Below are 19,899 nucleotides of genomic sequence, written 5' to 3'. Positions count from 1 at the left end.
GTCAAAGATGAATAGGAGAACCTAGTTCATAGGGCTAGGTTACTCACAAACAGTAGTATTTGGGGCCTGACCAACCAACCCCTTAAAAGTAGCATACATTTAGTGGGAACCAATTGAACTAAAGACTGCTTAATATGAGCTGATGGTTGCAGATGAGACCCAGGGACACTAATTATTGGGTATACTTACTTTCCTCATCAGATATTGATTGCAAGCAAGAGAGGGAGAAGACACGAAGGGGGATGAGACAGTCAGAAAAAGTGGCACAAAGGTAGAAAGTAGGGCTTGGCAAAAGGGAGATGGGGGGGGGGCTCTCTCTGGTAGTGGATTAAAGAGGACTGATGTGAATTCAAGACTATGTAGCTTTGGTATTTAGAGCAACAAGCTGAGTTTTGGGAACCACCATTCATTCTTTTACAAATTAAGCATTGACTGAAGGGTATTTTTCTTCAGGAAGAGTAGTCTCTAGGTAACGTATATTTCAATGTTCTCCGATTCCTTGGTGGAAAAATAGGTATCGCAATATTAAGATTGCATATTTTTTCCAGACATTGTGATCGTTATTTAGGGACTGATGCAGTGCTTCAGCTTTCTTATACAGGCACTGAACAGAAATGGGAGGTATGAGCAGAGCAGGCAACACAGTCCTTGTTGAAAAACCAGCTATGCAGGAATCTAGCTACAATAGGTTTGGTAGGTTGGGGAACAGGAGTAAGCAGTGCTGGAGCACACATTGGAGGGCTGCTGCCTGAAGGTTCTAAGTGCGAACCAACCTTCTTGGGTCTACACGAACACTGTCCCCAACAGCTTGGGGGACTTGACCACAAAATACTGCCCATCTCACACCTATCAGGAAGAAGTGAGGTGCCCCATTCATGACACAGTACTGATTTATAATGAAGGTTCAGAAGTCAACACGACAACATGAAGTTCAGGAAGAGAGGTGGGTACCACCTAACTCAGCCTGCAGCCACCAACCATTTGTCATGCCCTTATGTGGATCTGTAGACTGTAGTCGCTCATGTTAAAAGGTCGCTCAACAAAAGGAAGATGCTGGCTGCAGAATTTAGAGGAGTTAGCCTGGTGTTCTTCCACAGGCAATGGAAACACAAGGTACCTCTGTGGCCTTACATAGAACAGCCGTCAATGACGCAACTGCCTCCTCTGGAGGCACAGAAGAGCACCCCAGATCCACTACAGGTGAGGTGTCCATGCCACCGCCATTCTGCAGGGCCAAACTATTTCACAATCTGTGTCTACAGGAGGGAGAAGATTGCCCGCCTCACTGCTTCCGTCATCATTGTGATAAGGATATCGGGAACCGATATTGAACACCTAAATGTGGGCCGAGTCTGATGCAAAAAGCCTGTCAAGCCTGTCATAATACACATCCCAAGGCAAAGGCCTGTAAGAGGATTCATCTTACATCAACTGCTAACCTCGCATCTGGTGCTGATCAGGATGGCTTTAGTCTTTGGAAAATTCATCACATTTTGCTTTCAGCAAAGGAAAAGGTTCAGCCAGGTCCTGATCAAGGCAGGAGAAGGCAGAGGAGGGATCCACCGGTGCTGAGGTTGGAGCTGCCAGCAGAAGTTCTGTCGAGGGTTCCATCAGTTTCCTGGATGCAGAGCGCACAAAAAGAGGGAGCCAGACTCAAGGGAGAGATGGTAAGCATAGCCTGGACGAAAGACACAATTTGTGCAGGGTGAACGCCAGGGAATGGAAACTCTGAGAATAGAGCTGGGAACTCTAGGTCTGGAGCTGGCGCCAAGGCCAAATCTAGTGCCAGTTGAATATCCAACAGGACTGGCTCAGAGAAAGACATTGAGGCGGGAGTTACAGAATGAATCTGCAACTTGAAAGACCTACCTCTGTATAGGGAGTAGAAGCATGAAGCACACAAGTCACTCTTGTGGTGCGTCATATGTTATTTCCTAGAGGACTTTACCCTGTCCTAAGAACAGCCCGTTTCAAAGACTGGCTGAATGAAAGTGAAGTAAAGTGGAACATGGACCTGGAATGACCACTGTCCTGGCATCAGTTTCACCATGAACAACTTTACCTCCCGCTCCTTAACGGCCTTTTGATGCGTTAGGCTACATTTTCACATGATCTAGAGTTTTGCTTGGGGCCCAGGAATTAAAAACAGAAATCATGTGGATTGATGTGTGACATCTGTTTTGGGCAAAATCAACAGGGATTTACCACTTTCAATAATAGGGAGAGTTGAACTTATTAAAATGAATATTCTATCATTGGTAGTATTTTTATCTTCCACATTACCATGTATACTATATAAAAAACTTCCTTGTTAAATTAGAAGGCTTAATTAGCAGCTTTATCTGACAAGCACGATCCCCAAGGATCAGTCTTAAAAACTCAATTACCATTTGCAGGAGGAGGGTTTGCATTACCTAATCTCAGGAACTATTACCACATCGCACATATTTTGATGTTACATCGATTTTATGATCATCCTCACAACCACATATTCGACAATTATTTCTGTCTCATAAAAGGGGAATGTTGGATATATCCTGCAAACCAAAAAATAGCATATATTTAACCACAAATTAGTTTGCTTTAGACTGTTGTCGATGTATAGGGAAAGACAAAAGCAATTATTTGGTACCTAGCACTACCCTGTATCCACGCAGAACACACTTTGTTTCATTGATGGATAGTAATCCTAGTGAATGCAATCGTTGGTAATCAATAGGTTTAGGGAAAGTGGGAGATTGGGTTTTCAACCAACAAGTGATCACTTGTGAAATGGTTAGTGCAAAATTATCTGTAAATAAGGGCTGGTATCAGTTTTCGTATACGCAAATCTACAGAGTACTAAACAGCCCCTTGTGTGAAATTGAGAATAAGAGAGAATTAGTTATATATCTGTATAAAGAGCGCCTAATTCAGCCAGGGATCAGCTACTGGGCCTCTTATATGAAGGCTCCTTGAAGAATAATTCCACAGTGATACAAAAGCATATTTTATTATACATGGGAACAGGAAACATCATCCAAAATTAACCTTGAATCCTGGCACGAAGCCTCGGAACATAATATGACAACTTGACCAGGCGAGAATTTTAGGGGGATGCCAATGTATGCTCAATGGCTAGCATATTATACCCAAATATTTCGGAACAATGTCCTAAGTGCGCTGAGCCCGCAAACTGGGCACATATGATATGGCTTTGCCACAACCTAAAAGAATTCTGGAGTGATTTCCATAATTTTGTGCTAAGATGTCTGAAAATTCAGATACATCGAGATATGCGTTCAATTTTGTTTAGTAGTTCCAATGAGATAGTCATACTTTCCCTCAGCCACATTCTTATAACTTCACACTGTGATTGTATACTTGTGTAAGTTTGCTAAGATTATGTTTTTTTTGGGGGGGGGGGGGGGGGTTCTCTTTCTTTTTTTTTTTCTCTTTCTTCGTTTTTTAAACTTATAATTTCTCAGGTGATTTTAACGTTGTTTTTATGCTGACAATACGATGCACATGTTGCTTGTATGGTGGTAAGACCCACCCTTTTATGATTTTTTTATAAATCAAATAAAAGTACTCAATGCGTTCAATTTTGTTTGGAAGTACAGGTCATTGGGAGTTAGACTCAAACCAGTAAGATGCTGGTGGTTTACTGTAACTTTAGTCGCAAGGTCAGTGATAACTACACATTAGCAGTCAAAAACTGCACCGCCCTTCTCAGCCTGGCTTCTTAAGATGCAAAATGTATATAAATGAGAGTGAGTTTATGCAATATGCACAGGTGCAGGCAATACATTCCTTAAGAATTGAAAGATTTATGAGAGATTCGCAAATATAAATGAATTGACTCTGTTCAGATAGATAATGTTACCGTTCGGAGGGAAACATGTTTTAATGAGGAAGAGTAATAATCTGATTGTTTCTCCTAAGGGGCAAGGAAATGGTAAGGTACAGGGAAAAGAGAGGAGTGGGGCTTTTTGTATTTGTTATATTTCTGCACTACGTAACAAAGGGGGTCAATCAACGAGAGAGAGATCTGATATATTGATTACGAGTTATGTAATATATCTTCTGATCATATTAACTTGAAAATGATGTAGAGATTAATTCAATCTGAAACAAAAAAAGAGGATTAAAGCCTGACATCTTTAAGAATGATATGCTATACAAAACACTGAAAAAGGACAACTCCATATCTGCGTTGAAAGGCACAGAAAACAAAAGAATGACGCCAGTGCGGCGCTTTATACAGCTTTACGATGTCATATCTGCGGTAGCTCGTAGAGCCGATGCGCCACCTAATAAGTAGGAGAGCTATTTCTGTTTTGTAAATCTGGTCAGGAAACTGGAGGAGATTCAAGAGGGGAGAGATCTGTAGGTAGAGGTGTCCATCAGAGTCTGAAGGTATGGGATGTAACACAGGCAGGCGGTAATACAAAACTAGATACCACTGAGAGAACAGAAGCCTTAGCTTTCTTCCCTTTGCAGTCTTGCTTAGATGTAAAGGGAGAAGGTGGGGAGTTTGAAACCTTACCTTGGAAGTACACCTTAAGCTCACCTCTAAAAACGTTAAGGTAGCATGAACATGGATAGAACTATGTTAACAAATAACAAGATCAGGTAAAAGTAGAAATGACCCTGAAGAGCTCTAGGCTGGTACAGAACAGTGCTGATGCAGAAACTCCTCTTTGCAATCAAAGGTACAAATAGGTGCATACGCCTAGAAAAACGTACTCCACAGATCAGGACAATAATGAGCAAGAACTTAGGGTGGCTAGTCTTATTGGGTGAAATTTACAAATGAGAAGCACACCTCTTTTGATACGAAATATTTAGAGAAATATATAATTTTTGTTGTTTTAATAACCATGCGTGCAGCAAAAGTGGCACGTTTGTCCTAACACCATGCCTCTGAACTGAGCAACCTATCTAGAGTGGTGAGACCACTCGGCTTTTGCGCACTGTTGCACCTGGTCAGTGGGTCAGACCAGAGTCACCTTCATGTTTTTATAATGTATTGTACATTCAAACTAAACATAAAATTTAACGCATGAATCTCAACACGTCAACATAAATATTTGCTTTTTAATTTGCAAAGATCGACAAAAATAATTAGTATCATTCAACTGTATTATTGACAATTTATAACAGTTTCACAACAGAACTACATAATCATGCTTAGTAGTGAACAGTTGTAGTAGCCCTTGTAGTAGCCCGATGCATTTCGAGTCCCTTAGGACTCTTCCTCAGGGGCCTGTAAATGGGGACCAATTTTAAAACATGAGTAAGCTTAATTCACTTTTAACATTCCATAATATCAGGCAATATAATACGGAGGCAACAACGTCCAATTAAAGTGTCAGAAATATTGTCAGAAACCATTTTAGAACGGATATTCACAGTGTACCTGAACAAACAGAAAAACCGCCACCACACCACTGTGTAAAAAAACTCAACAACCTCAAGGTACCTCATACTCACATTAATGATAAACACACTCCGCCCTGCCTGTGGACAAGATAACAATTACTAACCAGCTCTAACCCTGAAAATTTAAACTGTAACCCTACTCCGTGAAAAACCTTACCTCGGTTGCTTTTTACTGCGCACTACCACGTTACTCCCCTCTTTTCCAATACCGAATCGGATCTATAAACAAACATGAAAAACCATACTCAAAACCTTACTCCTCTTGGTTTTTTCTCCGCAGTGAAGGCGCACATCGCCAAAAAGCTTCCTACCTTACTAGTCGAGTTCGTGTTCACCGTGTACTTCACTTATTCTCCACGAAACAATCTATGCCACATGGATGGCCCGTGGCGTTTTTAAACAACCAAACTCTTTCTAAACGTAACCGCAGAAAGCGAAACCGGACTCCACTGTGTGTTCCAACCTCGAGATTAACAACATAAAAGACGGACTCCCGCCAACTAACGGGGCCGCCATATTACCACTATCAAGAAATTCTATCCAACGTGCTTAAACATAAAAGAAAAGAAAATGTGTGCAAAAAACGGAAGACAATGTCACAACCGGGCTGTAAAAAAATATAATATCAGTACATAGTACATAGGTGATCACACATATAAAGGTACTAACCTCTCAACAGAGTACTATCACATATTTACAAAAAACTAGTGTAATAATATCGGTACACAATCCATTCGTATGCATAGATGATTACTCATATAAGAAGATGTAATGCCTGCCAAAAACTTACTGGCATCTCAACAGGGTACAGTAACATATTTACAGGAAACAAGTGTAATCAATTTTTTCATTGAGCCCTTTAGGTTCTTGTGTTCCTAGGAACCTAATCCAGAATATTTCTCTCTGAAGGAGTGATCTGGTGAGATCACCTCCTTCATAATTTTCCGTTCTCTCCAGAACTGAAAACTTCAGTTGAGAAATGTTGTGCCTATTTTCTAACCAGTGCCTGGCTAGATTACTTTTGACGTTAGCATTCCTGATGGTACTTTTATGTTCTGAAATTCTAGTCTTTATTTTCCTTTCTGTTTTTCCTATATATACTTTGCCACAAGGGCATTTGATATAGTAAATAACATTTTTAGAATTACAATCGCTATCGTGATACAGCTCTATGGTTTTCCCAGTCTGAGGATGGTTTAAGGTAGTTCCAATGATTGCATTGTGACAGTGCACACAATTTGAACAACGTTTCATCCCTTTGTACGTCTGTCTTCTCCTAATTGGAGGTGCTTTCAACAATTCCTTCAGATTTTTTGATCGTTTATAAGCAAACATTGGCTTATGTGCAAAAATACCTCCAAAATCCGGTTCGTGCTGTAAAAGTTCCCAGTGTCTTGTAATAATGTTCTTAATTTTTACAGAACTCGTGGAAAATTTAGATACAAAAACTTGTCTCTCCAGGGTTTTTTTTGGTTTTTGCTCCAAAAGATGATCCCGGTTGAATAGTTCAATCTTCTCCTTAGCTTTATTGAGTACTGCCACAGGGTAGCCTCTCTGCGCATATTTCTGTTCTTGTAGGGTCAAGTGTTTTCCCAAGGTATTAGGTTCGGAACAAATGCGTTTAATTCTCATGTATTGCGACAATGGCAAATTGACTTTTAGGTTCTGTGGGTGAAAACTCTGAAACAAAAGAGAATTGTTGACATCTGTTTCTTTTCGAAATACTTCAGTTTGTAATCTGCCTTGGTTAACCGTAACTAGAACATCTAAAAATGCAATTTCATGATCGCTGATGCTGTGTGTGAATTTGATTTGGTCTACATGGGTGTTTAAAGTCAATATTTTCTGCTCCAATTTCTCTCTACTTCCAGACCAAAGTATGAAAATGTCATCAATGAATCGTTGGTACAATAAACTGTTATCACGCCATTCTTCATCAGAATAAATGAAATCAGCTTCAAATTTTGCCATATACGTGTTGGCGTATGCAGGAGCTCCTGAAAAAACCCATACTAGTCCCATTCTGTTGCAAATAAAACTTGGAATTCCACTGAAAATAGCTATGGTATAGACAAAAATGCAACAATTCTAGTATGAATGTCTTTTCCGCTCTGATGTTCTCAAGTTCCAACAAAGCCCATTCAACGGCTTCAAGTCCTGCATGGTGTGGTATTGAAGTGTAGAGCGATTTAACATCAATAGTACATAGTACTAGATCGTGGGAAGTCGAAATATTCTTCAATTTCAGTAGAAAATGGTTGGTATCTTTAGTGTAAGATGGCCAGTTTTGAACGAATTGCTGCAAAAAGGTGTCAATATATTGCCCCAACGGTTCAAAAAGGGTTCCACAACCTGTCACGATAGGTCTCATTGGCGGGTTTAGTTTATCCTTGTTGAGATGCCAGTAAGTTTTTGGCAGGCATTACATCTTCTTATATGAGTAATCATCTATGCATACGAATGGATTGTGTACCGATATTATTACACTAGTTATTTGTAAATATGTGATAGTACTCTGTTGAGAGGTTAGTACCTTTATATGTGTGATCACCTATGTACTATGTACTGATATTATATTTTTTTACAGCCCGGTTGTGACATTGTCTTCCGTTTTTTGCACACATTTTCTTTTCTTTTATGTTTAAGCACGTTGGATAGAATTTCTTGATAGTGGTAATATGGCGGCCCCGTTAGTTGGCGGGAGTCCGTCTTTTATGTTGTTAATCTCGAGGTTGGAACACACAGTGGAGTCCGGTTTCGCTTTCTGCGGTTACGTTTAGAAAGAGTTTGGTTGTTTAAAAACGCCACGGGCCATCCATGTGGCATAGATTGTTTCGTGGAGAATAAGTGAAGTACACGGTGAACACGAACTCGACTAGTAAGGTAGGAAGCTTTTTGGCGATGTGCGCCTTCACTGCGGAGAAAAAACCAAGAGGAGTAAGGTTTTGAGTATGGTTTTTCATGTTTGTTTATAGATCCGATTCGGTATTGGAAAAGAGGGGAGTAACGTGGTAGTGCGCAGTAAAAAGCAACCGAGGTAAGGTTTTTCACGGAGTAGGGTTACAGTTTAAATTTTCAGGGTTAGAGCTGGTTAGTAATTGTTATCTTGTCCACAGGCAGGGCGGAGTGTGTTTATCATTAATGTGAGTATGAGGTACCTTGAGGTTGTTGAGTTTTTTTACACAGTGGTGTGGTGGCGGTTTTTCTGTTTGTTCAGGTACACTGTGAATATCCGTTCTAAAATGGTTTCTGACAATATTTCTGACACTTTAATTGGACGTTGTTGCCTCCGTATTATATTGCCTGATATTATGGAATGTTAAAAGTGAATTAAGCTTACTCATGTTTTAAAATTGGTCCCCATTTACAGGCCCCTGAGGAAGAGTCCTAAGGGACTCGAAATGCATCGGGCTACTACAAGGGCTACTACAACTGTTCACTACTAAGCATGATTATGTAGTTCTGTTGTGAAACTGTTATAAATTGTCAATAATACAGTTGAATGATACTAATTATTTTTGTCGATCTTTGCAAATTAAAAAGCAAATATTTATGTTGACGTGTTGAGATTCATGCGTTAAATTTTATGTTTAGTTTGAATGTACAATACATTATAAAAACATGAAGGTGACTCTGGTCTGACCCACTGACCAGGTGCAACAGTGCGCAAAAGCCGAGTGGTCTCACCACTCTAGATAGGTTGCTTAGTCTTATTGGGTACCTAGAGACTTTACCAACTGCAATTTATTACCCATTATGAAATATCGTTAACTAAAAATATCCTATCCTGCATCTAGTTGCAGGACTTGAACCTTGTCAAAGAAGCAAGAATTGCAGGCTCTTTAAGCATGAACCAAAGAAAATTGCCTATCACAACAAATGTATTGCTTGAAATTAGTTGAATATTGCATACGGCATGACCTGGAAAGTGTTTTGATTGAACACAGTGGTGTATGGCATATGGCCGGACCGTACAACAGCATCTACCACAACCAAGTTTGAACGGAAAGACTGATTGGAGACATCCATTCTGTCCTGTATGAAATTCTTTCTCTTATGTTCAATTAGAAGTTGAATATCCAGCTTCACTATATTACTCTAGAAGACGTGAGCAGTAAGGAAAGCATTCACGGCCAAAGAGCTATGCATAAAAAGGGAATCCCTCCTACCCTGACTAACATTTTTTAGACTCCCTGACTAAGGATACACGTATGAAAGCTTTAGAGTGGTTTCTCCATGCTGACTATATTACATCCAGAAGGCCCTTATTAGACAGCAACAAAGGCTACACTTGATTAACACACATGCAAGCATTTATTTTAGTCTTCGCTGCCAATAGTAAGCGCTAAGGCAGAAGGTCTGCTGCCTTGCAGACCACACTCACAAAAATGTTTTACTCTTCTGAGAGAGGTAAAAGAACCCTTAGGAATGTCCCCTTCTGTGGAAGCATTCACCGCACTGGCACGATGCAGGTCTCTCAATAATCCAGTGTCAAAATCCAAGAGAGGAAGAAGATTGTCCACTTCATAGTCACCATCTTAATTACTGGTGGGGTAAGGTTCAGAAAACACAAATGCATCAGAGTCAAATCTCAAAAGGGCCTTCATTGTTACACATTGTTTTCTTAACTTAGAACTTAGCAACAACGAGAATGCCACAATCACTGCTGCCCTGTACCGCAAGCCTGTTTTTCCCTCTCTTCTTCCAAGCCAGCTTGCCTTCCCGTTCCCCGCAGCTGCTTTCCTCTTCTGGGGCCGCTGCCTAGGCCCCCATGCTGACTTCCCCATGACTACAACGACCTTAGAACAATCGGCAACCTACTGACTTTCCCTGCAGCCCTGCTCCGGGGGTAGATTTCCTTGTTGGATTGTTAACCGGATTTTTTGTTCTCCCACCAATTTGTTGCAAAATTAATGGGGTCCATTCCTGGATCCTCCATCTTGCAGTATTTTCAGTTTCTCAAATTTACTTCTACCTCCGGTCAGCGCCTTGTGCTCTCCATTCTGACCATTGCCTAAATCGATATCCCCGCTTGAACTCCTACACCTCGCTTTACTCGTATCATCACTTTTAAGCTCCCCTTCTCCCCCTCCTCCCTTCCCATGGCTAATCCAATCAGACGCAGTCGGGCTCTGGCTGTTGCTGATCTATTTGACACTTACCGATTTTGTCGACTTGCTTTCCCCCAACCTATTTGGTGTTCCCCTGATTTTCTATCCTCCATGACCGTTTGCCTAGTTCTGCTCTATATTCCTATTCCCTACTTTTCCCCCACCACTCTCTACGTACCATTGGATTCGTTTTCTATGTTAGTTAAAGCTCGAGCAATGGATGTAATATTGCAACTCAGTTCTTCTCTATGCCATGATTTGTTTCTTGTAACTATGTACAATGCAACTGACATAACTATAAAAATGCTTACCATATGTACAGCGCTCTGATACCTATGGGTCTAGCCAGCGCAATATAAAACTCCTCAAATAAATAAAGCTGTAACAACTGAATCAGGAGGAGGGTCCACTCTGAGGAATAGTGGATCCTGGTCAGGAGGTTTAGATTTCTTAAGAAGTGAGATGGGCATACTTCACTGATGTGGGTGTTAGAAATAAATTGCATCGATAGCTTCAGTAGGACAGGAACCAGGGGAAGCAATGGTTGTGTAACTATTCTGTGATGCAGTCTCTCACAGACTATGATATTGATGTCTTATGGATGTCAAAGTTTAATTTCACGGCTCCTTTTATTAAAACTTAATTGAAGGTAAGAAGATCATCCACAGGGGACACTAGTGCAGGAGGTGTATCCGCAGAGTAGGAGAGTAATCTCAGACTGAAGAGCAAGAAGTTGTAGACCAAGATGGAGATCTCCTTTTTCTATGTCTAGATCTACGTGATCTTCAACATCTAGATGCTGATCCCATTCTGGATGTTACCTTAGATCTGGAGTGGTGGCACAGTGGACTCCTTGATCTTTAAGGAGACTTATGTGCCACAACTGGAATATGCAAGCTACTTAGTGGTGCTGTTTGAGTTGCAGGGAGCACAGACAGTGTGCCTGGAGAAAGGTGAGGAGATGGTGACAACCCCCCCCCCCGATATGTGAACCTCAGGTGTGACTCTTGTTGAAGAATACGTCTGAGAATATTTAGAGTCTGCCGTATGGGGCACAGATCTACGATTTAGACTTTGAAGCAGGCATAGAGAAATATTCAAAAGTGAGTGTGATTTGGTCTTAGATGTGGAGCAAGTTTTTGATTCCGCTGTAAGCATTGGTAAAGGCTGTGTCTTGTCCTTTGATGTTGAATGTCTTTCTCTCAACGTCGACGGTGGCTTTCCCACTGGGTGCTATGTCGAATGTTTTTCTCTCGACTTCGACAACAGTGTCTCCGCTGGTTTTGACGTCAATATCTGCTTCTTCAATGTCTTTGTGTGAAGGACTGTAGCAGTCAACGATGACCTTGACACCAATGTGAGTATAGATTGTGAACGCAGAGGATGCTTTGACGTCGAGTGGTAACTTGCCCCCTCCTTTGACAGAGCTTTCAACAGCATACTTGTCGAAGACTAGCACAATGACATCATGCCTGTCGACTGGGAACATCTTCTTTGATGGTGTCTTTTATAAAATCGTCCTCTGCGGGCGTCCTTGGAGCGAGACAAGGGCTCTTTGGAAGAAGACTGACAACCCTCAAGGCCTCTCGATGAAGCAGTTATCCCTCTTTCTTGGAGACAATGTAGTCTGACTTTCTCTCTGTCTTGCAGAGTACCCCTGGAGAGTTTCTGGCAGTGATCAGAGGTCTCATGGTGATAGGACTCCGGCAAGCAAAAAATGCAGACAGAATGCGGGTCTGTCTCAGCCTTTTTCTTACCATAGGAAAAGCACTTCCTAAAAGTGAAGGCATTCTTTACAGGAAATCAAAGTATTTTATGTTAACAAATTAGTTATCTGCACTCTAGGTGCTGAAAGATGGCAAAAGATGTACAAATGGAAAGAATTTGGATAGATTATTCTGACTAAATTGCCAAGAAGGCAGAGTTGAGTTCCAGGATCCTAACTGTAGGAGTCGGAAAAATAAACTGACCTGTCACCTGTGAGGCATGATGGAATACAGGGGGTGTTGCAAGGATCTTAAAGACATAGTGACAGTTTTCTCAACTATTCTTTGAATGGCAGCCTGTTGGCTAACAATGTCTTATATGCAACTTCCTTTTAATAAAGATTTGTGAAAGATTTTCTATAGTCATTTTCTATTAATGACATATTCCTATGTGATTAGACTTAAAACAAAATGAAAACTCAATGTAATCTGGCCTTTTTTAGCCTCTCTTTGGGACAATATATATATATATATATAGTACTGCACAATACGTTTATTACATATATATAAAACAAAGTGTAATATATATATATATATATATATATATATATATATATATATATATATATATATAGTAGAGCAAATTGCGAAAGCGCTTCGGGAGGGCTCACCGCTTCATCCGACCCTCCGGTCTGTATTAGGCTCCTCTGCAATGTTCACAGGTTCCCTTGAATTAAAATTGGGTCCGACGCGTTTCGGGGCCACAAACGCCCCTTCCTCATGGACTGTGCGCAGTTCAACACCAAGTTCTCTTCACGCTGGTCAAACGCGTTTTAGTTTGAACAGCTGGCGTCGTCCTCCCTGAGTGGGTGGAGTCTGGCAACACCGGGACTCTTGGTCAACGTAGTCCTGTGAAGTGAAACAAAATAGTGACCTTAAGTAGGCTGGCGTGTCTGATGTTTGCTGAATGTGACTGGATTGCATTCTGCACGATCGCGCACGAAACCCCGGCTTTTGCCTTAGCATTGTGCTTGAGAAGGAGGGCAGGGGCACGCACCACCCTCCTGGTGCTCTTGCATGTTTCACAAATCACGGCTCCGATCGGAAGCAATATTTATACGTCCTTGTGCCACTTGTGTCACGATAATAAACATGCGTGTAGAGGGTAATATAGGAGTGTGCGCTGGAACAAAACATTCAGCAGTAAAATGAGTTGGACGGGCGGGTTAATGGCCAACATGTAATTGTGGAGAACGTGCACGTGTAATTGTTAATTTATGAGCTCACCCGTTAATACATGCAAACTTGTATTGGGTAAAATTAGAAAACACGTAGGGGAAATACTGCCATGTTTACTTTCAAGAATATACATGCTAATGTGCATGTGCGGGATCAATCAATCAGGGATTTGTGAGGTGACCTACTCGCCCGTAAGAGTCTCCAGGCACTGGGGTGGGGGATATCGGGCTAATGTGGTTAATTTGTTATCTTTTTGTGATAAGTAAAATGATCTTCGCATCAAGTATGTCCTCTTCCATTCATATATGTGTATTGGAGACTGGAGAACATACCTATTGGTGTTGGCTGATAGAGGTGTGTACTTGTACATCTGTCTGCTGGGTTATTAGTGCATGTCTGCTAATATGTAAGTGTGTATACTGTGAATACAGCTGTGTGTTAAAATAATATGTCTGTGCGTGCGAGGCAATGAGGCATGAGTGCGGTGGAAGTGTATTAGAGGAGTGGAATTGGGCTAACGGCCAGAGCTGCCGACTTGTGAGCTGGAGAACGAGGTCTGGTTTCCCGGCAAATCATTTTAATCTCCCCGTGCCTACCAAAAAACAACCATTTGCAATGCTCAGTTCAGTTCAGTAAATCTTTATTTCGATGATTAAAAACCATCATAAAAATTCATAAAAATTCATTATACAAAAATCATCAATTACATTTCTGAACCGTGAAACATTAAAAACCAAGTTTATACAATTTAAACGTATACATTATAGCTCAGCCTCTCGTATTTCTTAATTTTACTGTAACTTAAAAAAAAACTCATAATAGAGCATAGGGTGCGCATATCATTTGCTCTTGTAAATAACAATGCCTTTTATTTGTGTTTTGGTTTTTAAAACCTAAATAAAAGCCATTGTCATTTACAATGCCAATTGCTTAAACTTGCGCAAATGCGAGACCTATTGCATTGCAAATGCTTGTTTCTTTTTGTATGAGCGTGTTTTTTCAGCAGTCTTTGTTGTATACTTCTCTCATTTCCATGTTCCTCCATAAGTCCTATCCTCCAACTCTCCCTCCATTGTCCCAGCCCATCCCTTCTACCCTCCATGGTATGTCTGCTTGCCCCTCCTGTTCACTACTCATTTTCTGTCAAATTGGCTCCAACCCAGCCTTGGCTGTCTGTGTGGTGCCCCTGACCAATCTCTATTGCTCGTGTGTTGGACTCCAGCCCCTCCCACTCACCTTCCATTGACTGTCTGCTTGCCCCCAGTTTCCTCCTTCCCACTCTACACAGTCTGTGTGCTTGCCTATGCCTCTCCCGCTCATCCTCCGCTGTCCGTGTGCATGCCCTCAGCCCCTTCTGCCTACTCTGTTGTGCGAGTGCCGCTCCAGCCTCTCCCAACCACTTTATCAGTCTGCTATCCCTCAGCTCCTCTCACCCACACTCAGTTCTCCATGTGCTACCCCATGATCTCTTGCCTGTCCTTCACCTCACCCGCAACCTTCTCTCCTGCACTCCCTTCCTATGTTTTGCTTCTGAAGCACACAACTTAAGACCATAAAACTTATCATTCGGCCAACACTAATGCACTGTTAAAAAAAAAATAACAATTACTGCTTGCAGTATCATAGCCTGTTTAAAAAATCTATATACTTTTAGCCATGCTGTAGTGCATGGCTACAAAGCATTGCCAAAGCCAATACTCTCATAGGTGAGACCTCTTAACACTTCTAAAGCTCATTTTCTCTAGTAGCCTCAAGAGTTGCTTCAGAAATAATGAGCAATCAAAAGACATATTTTGGACCCATAGTTGTACCACTGCTTTGAAAATAGATATCTTATTTTTTTTGATAATCAACTTTATTGAGTATATGAAACAGCAAAAGAAATTCAATGGTTGCAGCTCATGAATCACCACATACATCGGATCGGAGTCAATAAGACATATAGGCAGGGTCAGTCCATTCCAGTCCAGCCGCTCATCCTTTATTACAACAACAGCGGAACATAAAACAATCGGTACATCGAGAATCATGGCGGAATCATGTTGAACCATTTCCCCCATATTTAGTGGAATAATTCTGGAGAGCCTCGGGCTTCGAACAGGGCCTCCTCCTGGGTGCCGCACCAATCAACCCCCCTCCTCCACCCCTTCACAGTGGGTGCTGCAGTACGCGACCAGTACCTCGCTATGTCTCTTTTGGCCACAGCCACCGCCTTCCCCAACAGGCGCCTGTCCATCCTGAAACCATCCAGGCCATCAAAGACTCCCAGCAGCATCCGCAGTGGGTCATGGGGGATCTCCCATCCCAGGGCTTGTGTGAGTTCCCGCTCCACCCCCCTCCAGAACCTCACTACCACCAGGCAAAGCCACACAATATGGTAAAAATCAGCGGGGGCTGAACCGCATTTCGGGCAGTCTGGGGAGGATCGCAAGCGGGCACGGAAGAGTCGCTCTGGGGTGAGGTAGACCGCGTGTAGGTAGTATATATGCACCTGTGAACGGAGACCCTGCCGCCGCGGGCAGCGCAGCTGGGAGAAGACCGTTGGGCCCGCCATCTTGAGTACCCGGGCCTGGTGCGGCGCTTGCCTCCCTCTGTGTGGATTGGGGACACCGGGACCCCTCCCGGGAGTCCCTGAGGAGGTTGGACGGGACCCGGGGGCCCCCTGATGCGGAGACTTCCACAGGGGCTCCCCGCCCGGGAGAGGTGACGGCCTGGCTGACGAGGACAGACTACGAGACGAGGCGCTCGCCATTATCGTCGCCCGGAGCCCGCGCTGCAATGCCTCCCCCGCATTTGTTGCTCCGCTGTGCCGGGACCTGCACCGCTGCCCAAGGCCGCGTGAGGGTAAAGTCAGCGGCTGCACCTTCCCTCACAAAGCGCCCGCCGGTTTTGGCACCCGGGACCCGTTCGGCGCTATCGGCCCGGTGCCGCAGAGGTGCCGGGGGGGCAACGGAGGCTTGCTCGGGGTGCGCCAGGAGGCCTGCAACAGACTCGGGGCGGTGGGGTTCCCCGCAACCCCCTTCTTGAGGTGAGGGCATAGGCGGCTGCCTGACGGGAGAGGTGGCAGACTGAGGATTGAGGCGCCCGCCCCTATCGGCGCCCGGAGCCCACACTGTGCGGCCTGCCCCACATCGGATGCCTTGCTGTGCTGGGGGCCTGACGCGCTGCCCAGAGAGACGCGAGGGGGCCTGCGGCTGACTTTAAACAGTACAGTTAGCGTCGACCCCCTCCTCCACAAAGCGCCCGCCATTTTTTGGCACCCAGGACCCGCTCGGCGATATCGGCCCCGCTCTGCAGGGGTGCTGGGGGCGCCGGGACCGGCTGGCGCATCAGGGCCTGCTGCACGAGTGGCGGTGGTTAGAGAAGGCCTGCCATTTTGCACCCTGGGCACTGCACTGGCCCTGCCTCCTCTTTGGTGACTGGACTGCGACGGCAGGGCTCAGGAGAGCAAGCCCTTTACTGGTACAGGGGCAGGGGGTGTTGAGGTTGCCGCTGGGGGGGGGGTCAGCATCTTGGCAGGAACTGTGTAGGTCCCCTGAGCCCCCGATAACCCCCCGGGCCCACCCTTGGGCTCTAGCGGCGACACCCCTCCCCCACTGGAAGAGTTAAACCTAGCATTTACAAACTGCCCTGGGACACTCTGCTTCTGCCATTCTGCCTGTGACCCTTGATGGAGTTACACGCTCCCCTCAGCCTCCTAACTATCGACGTCGCCTTGTGCTGGTAGCCGGCAGCGGGAAAATAGCGCCACGGACGGAGCCCCCTCCTCCCCTCTTCCTCGGCGCTAGCCTGATTGATCTTTGTGGAACTGCGGGTAGTTGCATAAGTTTCCTGAGCACCTGCTTGTCTCAGCGGAGCAGATGCTTGGGGCTCACCTCTTGGCTGACAATATTGCTGTTTGCGCAACTAAACCGCAGGACACAAGGGTGCCGGTTCCTTCATAGACAGAGGGGCTGATCATTAGCCCAACATCGCTGCAACCCTCCTTCCACCTTCCCCTCTTTGGGCAGAGCCCTATCCCCCGCTGGCCGCTATATCTGGACTGTGTACACCCGGAGGTTGTGGAGAGACTACCTCGCTGTGAGACTGGTGGGGCACACAGATACAATAGTCTGACAGCGGCCTCCAACGAGGGGGCGCCTCTTCTGCGGTCTGCGGTGACAGGACACTATTTAGCCACGACCATGACTCGGTCAAGGAATGGGAAAGACCGTTCAGTCACCCCTAAGGAGGCTGCAAACAAGGCCCTGAGGAACAAACCGGGAACGACACCGGCTACTGGAGAGATTCTGGCGATTGGAGGCCCCTCCGAGCCGGTCACACAGGGCTTTATGGCGCTTTTTATGCAAGAACTTAAAACCGAAATAGGGTCCCTGAGGAATGAGGTCCAGGCCTGCGTCAAGGATCTCCGGAAAGATGTGGGAGAGCTGGGCGACCGAGTGGATGACCTCGAAAGAACCATGGACACTCGCACGGAGGATCAAGAACACCTATGGCTGAGGCTGTCCACCCTAGGGAACAGCACATTGAGTTGCAGATCAAACAGGAAGATTTGGAAAACAGAGGGCGCAGGAACAACATACGCATAAGGGGGGGGGGTTCAGATTGGCGCAGAAGGTACAGATATAATGACTTTTGTAGCTGACTTGCTCCGTGACATCGGGGGAGACGATGACGCCCCTTCGCCTGCCTTGGACCGTGCGCATAGGGTGGCTGGACCTCCTGGGAGGCCTGGCCTCGTTCCGGACATCTTGACTCGAGTGCATTTTTTCACGGAGAAGGAAGACATCCTCAAGGTGGCTCGAGATAAGCCTGAGATCAGGCTCAACGGTGTGCCCATTCAGCTATATCAAGAGCTGGCACCCACGACTCTTCTACGCCGCAGAGATTTCAGACCCATCACGGACAATCTTCGGGAGCTCAACATACGCTACCAATGGGGGCACCCCTTCGCCCTCATATTCCAGTGGGAATCAAAGCGGCGAGTGCTGAGGTCATATATGGTGGCAGCCCAACTCCTTCAGATTCCTGATTTCCCCCCGTCGAGCCCCACCCGAGGGCCCGCCAAGACCCGATTTCCACTAAAGCCACAATGAAACTTGGTGCACCGCTCTCTCCGCCCCTCTTCTAGGGATCGAAGCAGCTCCTCACAAGAGAAGCAGAACATCATCCGACATATCAAATCCCTAGAGGGGGGCCAATCTCCTTCGGTCTCGCAAGCGGCTCCAGCTAAGTGAGTGAGTGTTGCAGAAGTCGATCACTTCATCAAGACATATCTTCCACCCTGCGAATATCCCCCCCGTTGCTACTTGTGTAATCTCTTGGAGGCCTTTACGCCACATCCTGGCAATGGAAGCTACCACCGGACCAGCGCTTGACTAAAGTGCCCCCTTGCATCACGCAGAGCGTCACTCCAGAGTCAAAGCTCCTAGCCACACAAAGAAACCACGTCACTTGGGAGTGTTCCTGCTTGGCCTGTCGTTCTTGCGGTCTGCAAGTTCATGTTCCCCTGACGCTGAACACTTGGCGGCCACCTGCGGTGCTACACACTATGTGCCTGCTAGGGTCCTCCGGAGGGACTGCATCATAACTGGCATGGGCACACACCTGCTGGATTGGATGCTTCCTCATACAGAGTTGTGACAGACCTTTTCCGCTCGGTCGGCAGGCTCCCTGTGGTGCGGAGGGGGCCCTGACGGAGTCATGTCGCATGTGTGCTTGTGGGTGCCCGAACCTCATTGAATTGCTCTGTCCCCGAGGGTCCGACAACAGGACCTCCCTGCGCTCCAAGGTAGGCTTTCATACATCAGCGAGGACGACCAGCGCTTTCTCCCTGCCTTCTTTGTTTCACTCCAGACGGTGCTTTACTTGATATTGGTTATACGCCACAAAGGTGGCGGCCCAGGGCTGCATCCCGGACTTTACAATCTACTTTGCAGAGCGATGACCGACCCCCACACCTATTCCTGGGAGAGTGACATCTCTGGGACAGCTTGTGCCGGTGTGCCTGGCTACTCCCTGAACTGGATTAGGACGTTGTTGGTCATGTTGGCCATTACTGTTACTATTTTATCATCTTTGTGTCTATCCTTCCTTTTTTCTCCTATTTCTTGCCTGTCCCCTTGGCAGGGGGGGGGGGGGGACATCTGAGCACTGGGGACGCCCTCCGGGGGTCAACCACTCCCAGTGGCAACTCGCTAGTCGCAGCAACGTTATCTGACAGTAGCTGCCTATGACCTCTGTTCCATGCTTGAAGATCCTTTCTCTCAACGTGAAATGGCTTAATTCCCCCAATAAGCGCCGCCATATTTGGCGATACTTACTATTGCAGAATCCGCACATCATACTCTTACAAGAGACCCACTTCCTTAAGCGCGATGTCCAGCTCATGTCCCACCTAAGCTTTCCACACCAGTTCT

At 45.1% G+C, this 19,899-nt stretch overlaps 1 long non-coding RNA gene across 1 annotated transcript in view; it reads right to left on the bottom strand.

Annotated features, from left to right (window-relative positions):
• Window positions 1-13,219, bottom strand: part of LOC144767352 (uncharacterized) — a 39,205-nt gene extending 25,986 nt beyond the window's left edge. The window contains exon 1 of the long non-coding RNA XR_013598161.1: window positions 12,913-13,219. This is a non-coding gene — a long non-coding RNA (uncharacterized LOC144767352). The remainder of the gene's footprint in view (window positions 1-12,912) is intronic.
• Between the last annotated feature and the right edge of the window lie 6,680 nt (window positions 13,220-19,899).

The sequence above is a fragment of the Lissotriton helveticus genome, chromosome 7 (assembly GCF_964261635.1).
Source record: "Lissotriton helveticus chromosome 7, aLisHel1.1, whole genome shotgun sequence".
Lineage (NCBI taxonomy): Eukaryota > Metazoa > Chordata > Amphibia > Caudata > Salamandridae > Lissotriton > Lissotriton helveticus.
This window is presented reverse-complemented; position numbering and strand designations above follow the sequence as displayed.